We start from the raw sequence: 13,072 nt of genomic DNA, 5'->3' as shown, positions 1-13,072 counted from the left end.
AAAAGTTGTCCAGAGTTTAAGCAAAGTAACCAGAAAGGATACATCGAATTATTTTAAACTAGCCTCAGTGTGTTCGAGCGTGTGTGGAAGAGCTATTACGTGCGGTAAAGATTTATTGTTAGACAAATGAACACTGACTATGGGAGGGTTACTATATGGGCCTACCATCGATGGCACTTTGTAAGATTAACTTTGTGAACGCTATACGAACCCTGATGAAAACATAAAACACCTTTATATCGAAACTACATTCCCAAGACTAGGGACAAAATTTTTTGTACACCACTCGTTTCCCTTCCAACGTTACACAATTATTTTACTTATATTATATACACAATATTAGCTTTAAATAAATTTCTCAACTTTCAAATACGGTATTTAAATACCTAAAATATTTCGGGGCTTATTGTCCGTCAAATTTGAATTTCCACAGACAATAATTTGTGACTCATAATTGAAGGTGAGATTTTCACTTAAGGGGATGAAACAAAAAATTTAAAAAGATAAGTTTTAACCATCTGCATACACTATAGATATGCTTAAAAAATAGAGAATCGATACAAATTGATATAAAAATTATTTTCACACTCCAACATAAGCAATAATAGACGAAAAAGGAGTTAAATAAATAACATCCCGCAGTTCTTCACAAAAAATTAACAAACATGAGTCATTTTTCCATCCCTCCCACGTATACAGAAATATTATTTTAAGTGTCCAAATTAAAAAAAAAACACCGAATATACAAACTCTTTAAATTTCATGGAACATATTATAAAACTTTGCAATATTAAATTTCCCCCCATTGTTTACGAATAAAATTTAAGAACAAAATTATCGTTGTGAATAATTCAACTCGCGGTTTATGCACCGATTAATTCAAGGTCGAGGACGAAATTCGTGGGTTTCGGTGTCGTTAATCGTATTACCTGCTCTTCCATCCGCCATCGTGAATCTTCTTTTCGTCCCTATCGGCGATCGAGAATTTCCACGGTCGGTCGCGCGACGTGAAAAAAAGAAAAACAAGTCCGACGCGTCCGGGGAGTGCGTGTGTCCCTCGTGCGTGTGTTCGACGGAAGAGGAAGAGCAACGGGGGTGTGGAGGGCCTTGGAAAGGAGGGGGGAAAGGGCGCCCTTGCCCTTGGCATTGCCGCTCGATACGAATAGTCAGGGCTGTCCAAAACCGTGCCGTGGCAATTTAACGTGCGCATAAGCCTCGCGCACGAATAACATCCCCCCACCCCTCCCAGAAAATGAGGTTGGAAAGAGGACAGCAATTTCCGGTTTCTCTGCCATCCGCGATTACCGTTTCCTACGATCGCGTGACATTTTTACGTGTTGAAGAAAAATTCATCGTCGTCGATCATCCCCCCCCCCCCTCCAAAGCACTTTCGATTCGTAAAGAATCGCGTAACTTTTTTAACCCTTGCTTATCAATCGTATCGCAATGATAGTCGATGATAATCGATGCAAAGTTGGGGGGAAAATTGTATTTTAATGATTCATTCTACTATAGATCCTTAAGATGTTGATTTTATTAGGGTGGTTCTTGGTTGAGTTAAATATTAACTGAAAATTATGGTGAATTTATTTGTACCAATGGTACTGGAAATAAATGTTTATTCATTCTCTTATAGAATGACAATGGCAAATTTTCAGAAATCGAGTCGAGTAAATTTTTGTACAATTTTTGTTAAAAATTAGAAATCATTTTGAATCTCTTAGTTCTAGTGTTAAGATTGATTCTTTCTACTTTCGTTTTAAAATATGAGTTAGAAAAGTCGTTTTGGAAAAAGTTTGCTCTGTGTTAGGATGTGTGGTGTCCATCCCTAAAATTCCACTCGTAAAGGGTAGGTTTAAATATTCGGGAAGCCTTTTGAGAAGGTAGTGCGTGGGGTATAGTAAATTTATAATGCAAATAAATGTTTATTCATTCTCTTATAGAATGACAATGGCAAATTTTCAAAAATCGAGTCGAGTAAATTTTTGTACAATTTTTGTTAGAAATTAGAAATCATTTTGAATCTCTTAGTTTTAGTGTTAAGATTGATTCTTTCTACTTTCGTTTTAAAATATGAGTTAGAAAAGTCGTTTTAGAAAAAGTTTGGGAAGCTCTGTATTACGATGTGTGGTGTCCATCCCTAAAATTCCACTCGTAAAGGGTAGGTTTAAATATTCGGGGGGTCTTTTGGGAAGGCAGTGCGTGGGGTATACGCATGCCCTCGCCCTTGCCCTTGGTCGATACTCATCCCCTCGAAGCCAGCTTTTTTCCGGGAGCAAATGCCACCCTCCTCCGACGCAGGGTGCTTTTCTTCGACGACCACGTGGCGGCCACGTGGATCGCCACATCGTGTCGCGCCTGCGCGTACCACCAGTCACCGTGGGGGGCGAGAACATCCCCCTCCCCGGAAATGTGAACGCACTCGAGCAAAGTAGGCTAGGCGTGGCCTAATTGCGCACCTACGACGCTTCATCGAATCATTAAAATAATTTTTTTCAGCGGGAAAATGCGACTTCGACTAACGAACATCTCGTAACCTGTGGATCGTTAACGATCGATGGAGAGATTGCTGCGAACAACCCCTAATTCCATATCATTTTGACGAAAAATTTATTTGTTATATATGTACGCCTTTCGAACAGTTGGAGTTCGATTTAGAATAAAAAGTTGCTCAAATCTCTGGCGACTTTGGATTTGGTTGCAAGAAGAGAGTACAGAGTAATTTAGTGTTGGAATTGGAACGTCGACTGAAAAAAGTCGCTAAAGTAAATTGGTGTCCACATTTCGGTGGACTTCTTCCGCCCCAATCGGAGTAATGAACAAAAAGGGGTGGACTAGTTGGTGCAGGTTATTAGAGCTGGAATAAATAAATGACCATCGCCATTTGGTGCTGGGTTAGAAACATAAGAAATATTTATTATATATATATAAATTCTCTGCAACTGAAATAAAATAACATTTCAAAGGGGTAGCAAAATTTCTGGAAAATATTTTAATTTTTGGTTCCATAGTACAATTTCGATTGCATTAAATTAAGTACCCTTTATTTTATAAATATGTTTTCAAAAGAGTTATTAATTTAAAAATAAATAAAATATTTTATACTAGGACACAAATATTTTCAGTGAATTAAAATAAAATAATTACTATTTTCTGATTGGAATAGAATTTTCTTCAATTCTTTTGACAACATAAAGAATGAAAACAAATATTTTATTTTATGACACGAATGTTTTCAGTAATCTAAAATAAAATAATTACTGTTTACTGATTAGAATAGTACTTTGCCCAACTCTTTTAACAACGTAAAGCATTAAATAAAATATTTTATAGTATGTACACAAATGTTTTCAATGATCTGAAATAAAATAATTACTATTTAGCAATTCGAATAATAATTTGTCCAACTCTGGAACAATTTAGGTTTGCACGGTATTTTCGACGTTGATGTTGACACCTAGATAAACACGATCGTAGAGGTTAAGCATCGACAATAAAGGCAGTCGGTTTCGGGGATCATCCCTGTTGTAATAATTAGCCGAGGCATTCGAAATACGGGTTTTCCTAGAAGAAACGTGGGTCTTCTTCCTTCAGGAAATCGAAATGCCAATCACGTACGACTTACCCCCCAAATAATCATCACCGAGCCCGCGGTAGAATTGGAAACGTCTTCGAGCGAGCACAGTTGATCCACGATCGTGACGAGCGAAGGAGCCATTTTGCAAGAGCAAATCCAAACCACTTACGTTCGTTAGAACTTTGAACATTCGAGACAGTGCAATTTGACATCCAGGTATTCTAATTACTCGCACGATATTTAATTTTGACGATAGATAATTTTCCTACTTGCATCTACATCGATTTCAAATTTTTATCTTGCGACGAATTTCAAATAATTTCGAATCCTTGCAACTTTATGGTTATCAAAAACAAACTTTCTGATCTTCAATATTATAATAAGACTCACCCATTAAGCCTAAACTTGAGTGAGACTAAAGTTTAATCATCCCTCTTGGTGTTACAGTACTTTAAGACTTACCAGGGTTGAAGATATTATAATAATTCCTCAGAAGCTCTTCATAAATTAAAAATTCTGAAAGAAAGAACAGTCCAGGTTAAAAGGAATATAGTACCATGTGTGAAACTACCATATAAACGCTGTGGAGTCGGTTTTACCCTACTAAAATACGTAAAATAAAAGTTTGAACTGACCAGGGCTTATCTTTCGTGATTCATGCTATACATTCAGATTTTATTTAGCGTTTTTGTAAATAGTAAGGATTTCTGTGAATCGAACTAGTCCACGGTCAATCTGTGCCAGTCCCGTCGATTTAGAGGCAGCGAAAAGTTATCCCCTTCGAAGGTCAATGACCTTGATCGGTTCTCTCGCTGGGGTCAAAGCCCTCCACCTTCGTAAGCTATGAATCAGGATGCACTTTGGGGTCGGTTCACTGACATCTGGTTTCGGTAGCAGCTTCGTCCGATTAATCGATACGAGGAATTATCGAGTTCGTTGCAGTAGGCGGCGGGGGAGGGAGGGGGCTGATGGTACCATTTACACCTACGAAGCACGACGGAAATAATCAGCTGCAGATACTCCGTAATTGCACCGTGGAAGGAAATAAGTTTCTTTCTTGTTAGACCCTTAGATTTAATTTTAATTTTGCACCGTTGCAACTGATCAGGCACCAAACAAGTGCATTCGAGTACGATAATGAACTACAATATTCGTTAGTAATTTTAGTCGAAGAGAAACTGCGAAGAATTTAATTATTTTTTTAATTTAAACTCTACTTTTATTTATTTTTAAGGCAGTTTCTTACAGTATATTAATCATTAACTATATGCATATTATATATGTATAGATATAGAGTCAATGTTTAAAAAATATTTGCGAGTTTGGCAATAAGATTGAAGTAGAAATTCGAAGAAGAAACTTGACTCGTAATTTTCTTTCGAAATAAAAATTGAATCGATTGTTTTATTATTCAATCACAGTGTCTCCTTGTATCTTATGAAATATTTTTTTTTTAGTCGAAACGTGCTTCCATATCGAGAATTATCCTATCGATCTTGACAAATATTTCTTTACGAACGTCGAAGTTCTATTATCAGCGATCGAAAAGACATCCGTCGCGAAGGAACACACGTTTTACTATGTCCGTGGAAGCTCTTGAAGTATCTCTTGCACACCTCCTTCGAGATGGCGTAAAAAGAAGCGGTCGAAGCCTTTTGAATGCCCCGATATCGCAGTCGAACTGCTTTTCTTGCAATCTAGGAAGTAACAAATAGTCGAGGGGAGCCAAATAGGGCAAATACCACGAGTGACTGAATGCTACGACACCTTTGAAAGCCAAAAAGTAGCACGGTACGGCTTAGCTTTTTATTCCGTCGTAATTCCTCGGATGGACACGAGAAAGTCAGTCGCTCGTTACCAAATCAAATCATACATATTTATTTATCTACTAAAAATTATTAGTTCACCGCGAGTCAAACACAAATGTTTATCTGAGCTCGAAATTTCTCAAAAGACAATTTGAAAAGTCAACAAATAATACTTTATTAGCAATAGTGTTAATATGAACGATAATGTCTGAATTAAGAAAATAAAAGTGCAAATCTTTAGGATTTTAAAAGAGCATAAAAATTTACACTGAATGAAAGCTGCCTTCGATTTAATAAATATTTCTATAAACGTCAATAGTTAACACTTTAATGGCCGCAAATGTCACGCGAAGACCGTTGTCCGTTACCACTGATATTGTAGACCAAAGTGAGATACACGGAGATGCTAGGAATATTACTATAAGGAATTATAAATGTAACCTCAATAAACGTAATAAGTTTAATGTATGATGAAATGGTGACTGATACAGTAGATCAGGCACACGTGGCAGTGGCCAACGTCTGCTAGCTAGCCAAGTCACGTATACGTGACAGCGGCCGTCAAAGTGTTAAGTATGAGAAATTGTGCGGTTTTTTGTCAAAGAAAATTATTGAAGGAGGCCTTAAAACAAGTGTTTTATGGTGAAATATCTGCTCCCCTTTATTAGCAATAGTGTTAATATGAACGATAATGTCTGAATTAAAAAAATAAAAGTGCAAATCTTTAGGATTTTAAAGAAGCACAAAAATTTACACTGAATGAAAGCTGCCTACGATTTTATAAATATTTTTATAAACGTCAATAGTTAAGTATGAGAAATTGTGCAGTTTTTGTCAAAGAAAATTATTGAAGGGGGCCTTAAAACAAGTGTTTTATGATGAAATATCTGCTCCCCTTTATTATCATTAGTGTTAATATGAATGATAATGTCTGAATTAAGAAAATAAAAATGCAAATCTTAAGGATTTTAAAGAAGCACAAAAATTCACACTAATAAAAGCTGCCTACGATTTTATAAATATTTGTATAAACGTCAATAGTTAAGTGTGAGAAATTGTGCAGTTTTTGTCAAAGAAAATTATTGAAAGAGGCCTTAAAACAAGTGTTTTATGGTAAAATATCTGCTCCCCTTTATTATCATTAGTGTTAATATGAACGATAATGTCTGAATTAAGAAAATAAAAATGCAAATCTTAAGGATTTTAAAGGAGCATAAAAATTTACACTAATAAAAGCTGCCTACGATTTTATAAATATTTGTATAAACATCAATAGTTAAGTGTGAGAAATTGTGCAGTTTTTGTCAAAGAAAATTATTGAAGGGGGCCTGAGGACAAGTGTTTTATGGTGAAATATTTCGTCCCCCACCCTCAAAATTGACAGTGGGGCCATCCATAACAAACGTTGCCACATTACGCGTCGCAATACTCTCGCGAACTCGAGAAAACAAGGTCGAAGAAAACCGCTTCCTGAGCGATGTTATTTTACGGCACGCACGCACTTAGCGAGGACACGCGCGCGTGCGTATACCTGTCGCAACATCTTGACGGTTCTTTAACGACCTTAACCTTTTTCGGAGGGCGAGGTCGTAATGGAAACGGGAACAAAACGAGAGATGCCGGCTTTTTATTTCGCGGGAACGAGGTCAGCCGAAAGATTCACGATATTTCTCTTTTTCTGTTACAGGTAAGCTACAACATCATACTTTCGACTACGGAGCGATCTCGTTTCTATGACCTTACGGTTAAATCGTCGAAATTTTTGTAAGTAGAACCAACCAGCTTCGATCGTATTTTTATTGTTTTCTATGAGCGTAAAAATCCAGGAGGAAATGATTTTTTGTTGGGAGTAAAAGTATGTACAATACTTAAGGGTTGTAATTAAATTATAATAGTTTTTATCACAGTGGTTTGGGAACTTTTTGAAGGATTGAAAAGGAATAGAGTGGCGATGGAAATATTTTTCGATATGACTATTTTTATATATTGCAATTAATTTGATTTTTTGGGTTAAAATTAATGGAGGAGTATTGTTAGGGGTAGAAATTTGACACAATTGACAAAATTTTTGTAAGTAGAACCAACCAGCTTCGATCGTATTTTTATTATTTTCTATGATCGTTAAAATCCAGGAGGAAACGATTTTTTGTTGGGTGTAAAAGTATGTACAATACTTAAGGGTTGTAATTAAATTATGATAGTTTTTATCACAGTGGTTTGGGAATTTGTTGGAGGATTGGGAAGGAATAGAGTGGTGGAGGAAATATTTTTCGATATGACTATTTTTATATATTGCAATTAATTTGATTTTTTGGGTTGAAATTAATGGAGGAGTATTGCTAGGGGTAAAAATTTGACACTGTGGTTTCTGAAGTATCCTCCAGTAATGGATGAAAAATTCTGCATATGTATATAGTGCATTGATATCGTTAAAAGTTTGGTTCCATGAAGCAGTTACAACATTCTGTATGTATGGATTTATGTGTGTATGAATTATACATAGGTATATTGGTCTCTGTTTTGTTTTATATTTCAAGAAGGATTTATCAAAAAATCATGAAACTCTGTATGCTAGCTTGTATGTATCGGTTATTGGTGCCATGCAATTTTTGAAAGGGAGAAGAAAAATTTGAATTTTTAGTCAAAGAGGAAACCTTACTCGCAAACAGATTTTTATTAGCCTTCTATCTCCATAATTTGAATCGTCTTCAAAATGAAAAAGATAACAATTTAATAAAAATACAATCATATATAAGTCATTGTTAAAAATAGAATAGAAAAAATAAATATGGTTATAACATTGAATTTTAAAAACGTTTCCCAAAAACGAAATTGAATTTTAGAATGGAAAAATGTGCTCGTATAAATATGCACATATATAAATAGAAAATAAATGAAAGACATAGAAAACAGCCTCAACAAACTACTATATAGTTCCAAAATTGGACCAACGAATTTTTATTAACATTTGCCTCCATGTACACAAAAATATAATTATCTAAAAATTAAGTAAATATAATCACAATATCAAATTTTAAAAATGTTTCACACTCTCAAAAACAAAATTAAATTTTAGAATAGAAAACTGTGCTGATATCAATATATACACATGTAAATAGAAAATAGACAAAGGTGTGATTTCATCCCTAAACGTGAAAAACATCTTCAACAAAATTATCTAAAAATTAAGTAAATATAATCACAATATCAAATTTTAAAAATGTTTCACACTCCCAAAAAAAAAATTAAATTTTAGAATAGAAAAATGCGCTCGTATAAATATGTACCTATATAAATAGAAAATAGATAAAGGGGTGGTTTTACATTTGGACATAGAAAACAGCTTCAACAAAGTACTACACAGTTCCCAAATTAAATCAGCGAATTTTGATTAACATTTGCCTCAATGTATACAAAAATACAATTATCTAAAAGTCAAGTAAATATAATCACAATATCGAATTTTAAAAATTTTTTACACTCCCAAACAACAAAATCGAATTTTAGAATAGAAAACTGTGCTGATATCACTATATACACATGTAAATAGAAAATAGACAAAAGTGTGGTTTCATCCCTAAACGTGAAAAACATCTTCAACAAAATATAATGCCCAGACTCTAGCAAAATTTCATCGAAATTAAGGTGTTTCAGCGCGAAGGTTCGTTCAGAAACGTTGCACCCTCTCCCCCATTCGTGGATGATGCAGCGATTCCCGATTCGGACCTTCTTCCTGGCTCTACCTGTTTCTTAATTCCCGACGCGTACCCGCGGGGTCAAGTACAGTCCTGGACAAGTTCTCAGATTGGTCGTATCGGTGGCGGGAAAGGGGTCGGGGAACAGGGGACGCGAACGAGAGGAGAATAGAGAATCGGAATCGAGTGTGTACGAAGGGTGAACGACCGAGAGGCAGGGGCACTAGGCTGCTACCCTCTGCGACGAGAGAGACATGCGTTGAATGTGGGAGAGAGAAGGGTAGAAAAGAGAGACCGAGCAAGGGAAGCTTCGATAGAGGGAACACATTGGTCGACCTCCATCTCAGCCCCCATACCCCACCCTTCCTCAACATCCCTCTCTGGTTCTCTCCGTCATCGTGCCCACCGAACAGGATCAATACGAACCACGTGGTGTAGCAGTAACGCCACAGAAAACGACGAGCCTAACCCTCGTGCACGCAACAACCTGAACCTGAAACGAGGAAACGGTGAATTCGTCACCGCAGGGGGAGGGGGCGGTGACATTTTCGATGGCACTACTTTTTGACTTTTCCTTGACTCTGTTGGTCATTTCAGTCGTTGAAATCTTCTGAGAAGTAAGAAAATATTTCTTTTGTTGGTCTGATTGCGTTGGTTTCTATATTTTTGGATTGAAAAATTAGTACAGGGGATGATTGTTTCAATGAGACTTTCGATTTGATACCTAAGGAGTAGTTTCGTTTGGGGATATTTTCATTGCAATCATTTTTTGATTCTTCGTGGATCTCTTGCAATTTGATTAATTTTTAACAGTAAATATTGTTGGTTTGTATAACAAAAATGTGTATAAGAATTGGTTTTCACGAATAAGAAAATATTCCTTTTGTTGATCTGATTTGTTTCTATATGTTAAAAAATTAGTACAGGAGATTGTTTGTTCAATGAGACTCTCGATTTAATACCCAAGAGAGGTTGGTTTCGTTTGGAAACATTTTTATTCGGAACCATTTTTCGATTCTTCGTGGATCTCTCGAGGGTTGGTGTTTTCATCCTCTCTGTAATCTTCTGATTAGTAATTAATAGCATTGTAAGCACAAACTCTAGATCATTGGTTTGACGATTCAATTATTAGATAGATTCGCCAACAGTAAAAATTTTTAGTTTGTATCTTGCATGTTTGTACTATGAAAATGTATATAAGGATTGGTTGTGACTTGCTACTAGTTTTGATAGTTTAACCTCTAAGTGTATTATTTATTAATTTTTTGATATATATCAACGTAATTGAAAATTTATGTAATCCTCCATTAGGTCAATGTTGTTTAAATGTTTTAAAGGGAAGTTGATTCCTATTTACCAATTTGATAAGAATCAACATTAAGTAAAATAATTCAGTTGAAATTGTGAGTCCACTTAAGGGTTAAGAAAACATTACATGGTTGCCATGGAGGGTGACATTATCGCTGGAACCACTTGGGAGTCGATCTTTTCAACCCTTGAAAGCTTCTGATAAATAACTAACCACGAATGTAAATTTTATTATTTTATTCCTGCAATCTTCGTAACTCTCACAATTTTTCAAATTCGTTAAAAGTCAAACGGGGGAACTGTGTCCCTATATCCTTGTAGACTTCAAACTATCGATTTATAGAGAACGTTCGATTTTTTTACCGAAAAGAACGCCTAACCCTAGAGAAAAACTACCCCTCGTGCATGTAACAATCTAAACCCTAAACGGGGAAACATTGAATTCGTTACCGCGACGGGGGGGACGACATTTTCTCTGAAACTACTTTTCGACTTTTCCTGCACCCCTTGGAAATCAATATTGAAGTCTTCTAACAAATAAATAAATGTTAACGTCGCAAGAATAATTTAATTTCGTCGTTGGTTGAATGTTTTGAACCCCCTTCGCTAAAAATTTGTTACTTTTCAATCTACTTGTTTCTAAAATAAAAAAAAGTATATAAATGTATGAGATAATTTCTTTTGTCGATTGAAAACTGAACATTTTTGAGTAATTTACTTCAAAACAAAATAAATATAACATTGTCGAAGATATTATTTAAGAATCCCCTCACTAGAATTTTCCCTGTTAAAAATTTTTTATTTTTTAACCTATATATTTGTATAAAAGAAATTGCGTGAGGTGTCGAGCCCCACGAAATTAGGGTAGGCCACCAATCAGTGACTTTCGACGCTCAAGTTTGACCCTCCATCACGATCTACACCCCCAACAATTTTAAACGGCAAGAAAACACTCGACCAAATTAAACAAAATTCATATTTAAATCTTTCGATCCCACTTTCCCATCCACAAAATTATTTTTCGTACAACGATCGAAACTCCGCTGTGCACAAGGAAACCATCGATAATCGAAAACGTTTGACGATCCTACTTCGAAATAGACGACCATGCAGAAAGGGTTGGATTATTTTTAATTCAGATCGTGGGGCGACTCGAAAGCAACTTTCAGATCTATTTGCTCGACTCGGTTTTAATTATTCGCGACGGAATATACGGAGTATAGTCCGTCCATCGAGCAAACGCGTTGGTCGTATCTGAGAAAACGCGATTTCGAGAAAGTGTTTTCTAATAAAGCTTTCACGAGTCCGCTAGCAGATCCTATTTTTGGTCAGCTATCGATCGCGTTACCCTATTCGTGCACTCGATTCACCCCGGGACTCGACGCCCGCGTTAGTTTACCGACCAGGAACGGCCTTTATCTTTCTGGGACATGAAGTCATCGGTGCACAGAGGCTGATCTGCATCGATGATCTTCTGACCTCGGAGCACCGTAGTCGCGACGGGGTTCGTTGAATTTCGAGATCCACCGATCCGCTCGAATTCGAATGGAGAACCAAATAATTCATTATTCGTGATTCGCGAATGTTTAGGGAATACCGGGTCGATCGACGAGTCCGAAAATCCAGATACAATGGCGCGAGAGGCGTCTGGTAATGGGACTATCGTCGAATCGCGGAAGAAACGAGTCGATATCGACGAATATACGAGGGAACGATAACATCTGAAACGACAACAACAAATAAAATGATAGATTGCCCGGTGGACGATAACATCTCGATTGTAACTCTTCGACCACTCTGGAATCCTTTCGAACGAATGTGGATCGACTCGAGATCCACTGTAACCCGAATTATATTAGATTGGAACGTCAAATTTTTGAAACTGGAAAAATTGTGTTCAATCTCACCCCTTTTATTGGAGAAAACAGAAAATAAAATCGTATTATAATTATTATTACGTAAATAATACTTCGCAAAGGAACTCGATAAAGCATCAAATTTTTAAAAACCCATAACTAGAGCTTTGTCTTCGAAGGGTTGATATTAAAACCCTTCCCCACGAAGCTTCGCGAATAAAATTCACGAAAGTACCCTAGAAACTGAAATCTTACATTTCAACTATAATGCACTCCATATATATATTTAAAAACCAAAAAAAAAAAAAAATGGAAAATCAAAATAGAGCTCGTCTTCGAGGGTTTGATATTAAAACCTTCCCCACGAAGTTTCGCGAATAAAATTCACAAACGGACCCTAGAAACTGAAATCTTAGATTTTAACTATGATGCATCTCGTATATGTTTAAAAACCAAAAAAGAAAAAAAAAATAACGGAAGAAGAAATGTGTTTTTAGCACACTCTTCTGTTCATTAAGGCACTCCAACCCTCGCGAGTTATGCGCCAGCATTTCTCGTATAACGAACACAGGCACAGGCAGCGAGAAGAACACAAACACGAATAAAGAGGGTGTAAAGCCTACCCTTGTAGATTGCTTTGAAGGAGGGTTGCTATTACGGATGGTTTCATACATTGCACACCCCTGACTTCGAGTCTAGGTCGGTCATTCACCCCGTCACCATCCGCCAACATTACCCGACAACCCCTACCGACCTCCCAGCGATCCTCCACCACCCTTCACACACAACTGTCGCTCCCCCTCCCCCCTCTTCGCCGGTTCCACTTCC

General features: G+C 36.5%; 1 protein-coding gene across 4 annotated transcripts in view; it reads left to right on the top strand.

The window, feature by feature from the left end:
* Window positions 1-13,072, top strand: part of Hr4 (nuclear hormone receptor 4) — a 297,149-nt gene that overhangs the window by 166,736 nt on the left and 117,341 nt on the right. The gene's annotated exons all lie outside the window — the stretch shown is intronic.

The sequence above is a fragment of the Colletes latitarsis genome, chromosome 8, assembly GCF_051014445.1.
Source record: "Colletes latitarsis isolate SP2378_abdomen chromosome 8, iyColLati1, whole genome shotgun sequence".
Taxonomy (NCBI): Eukaryota; Metazoa; Arthropoda; class Insecta; order Hymenoptera; family Colletidae; genus Colletes; species Colletes latitarsis.
This window is presented reverse-complemented; position numbering and strand designations above follow the sequence as displayed.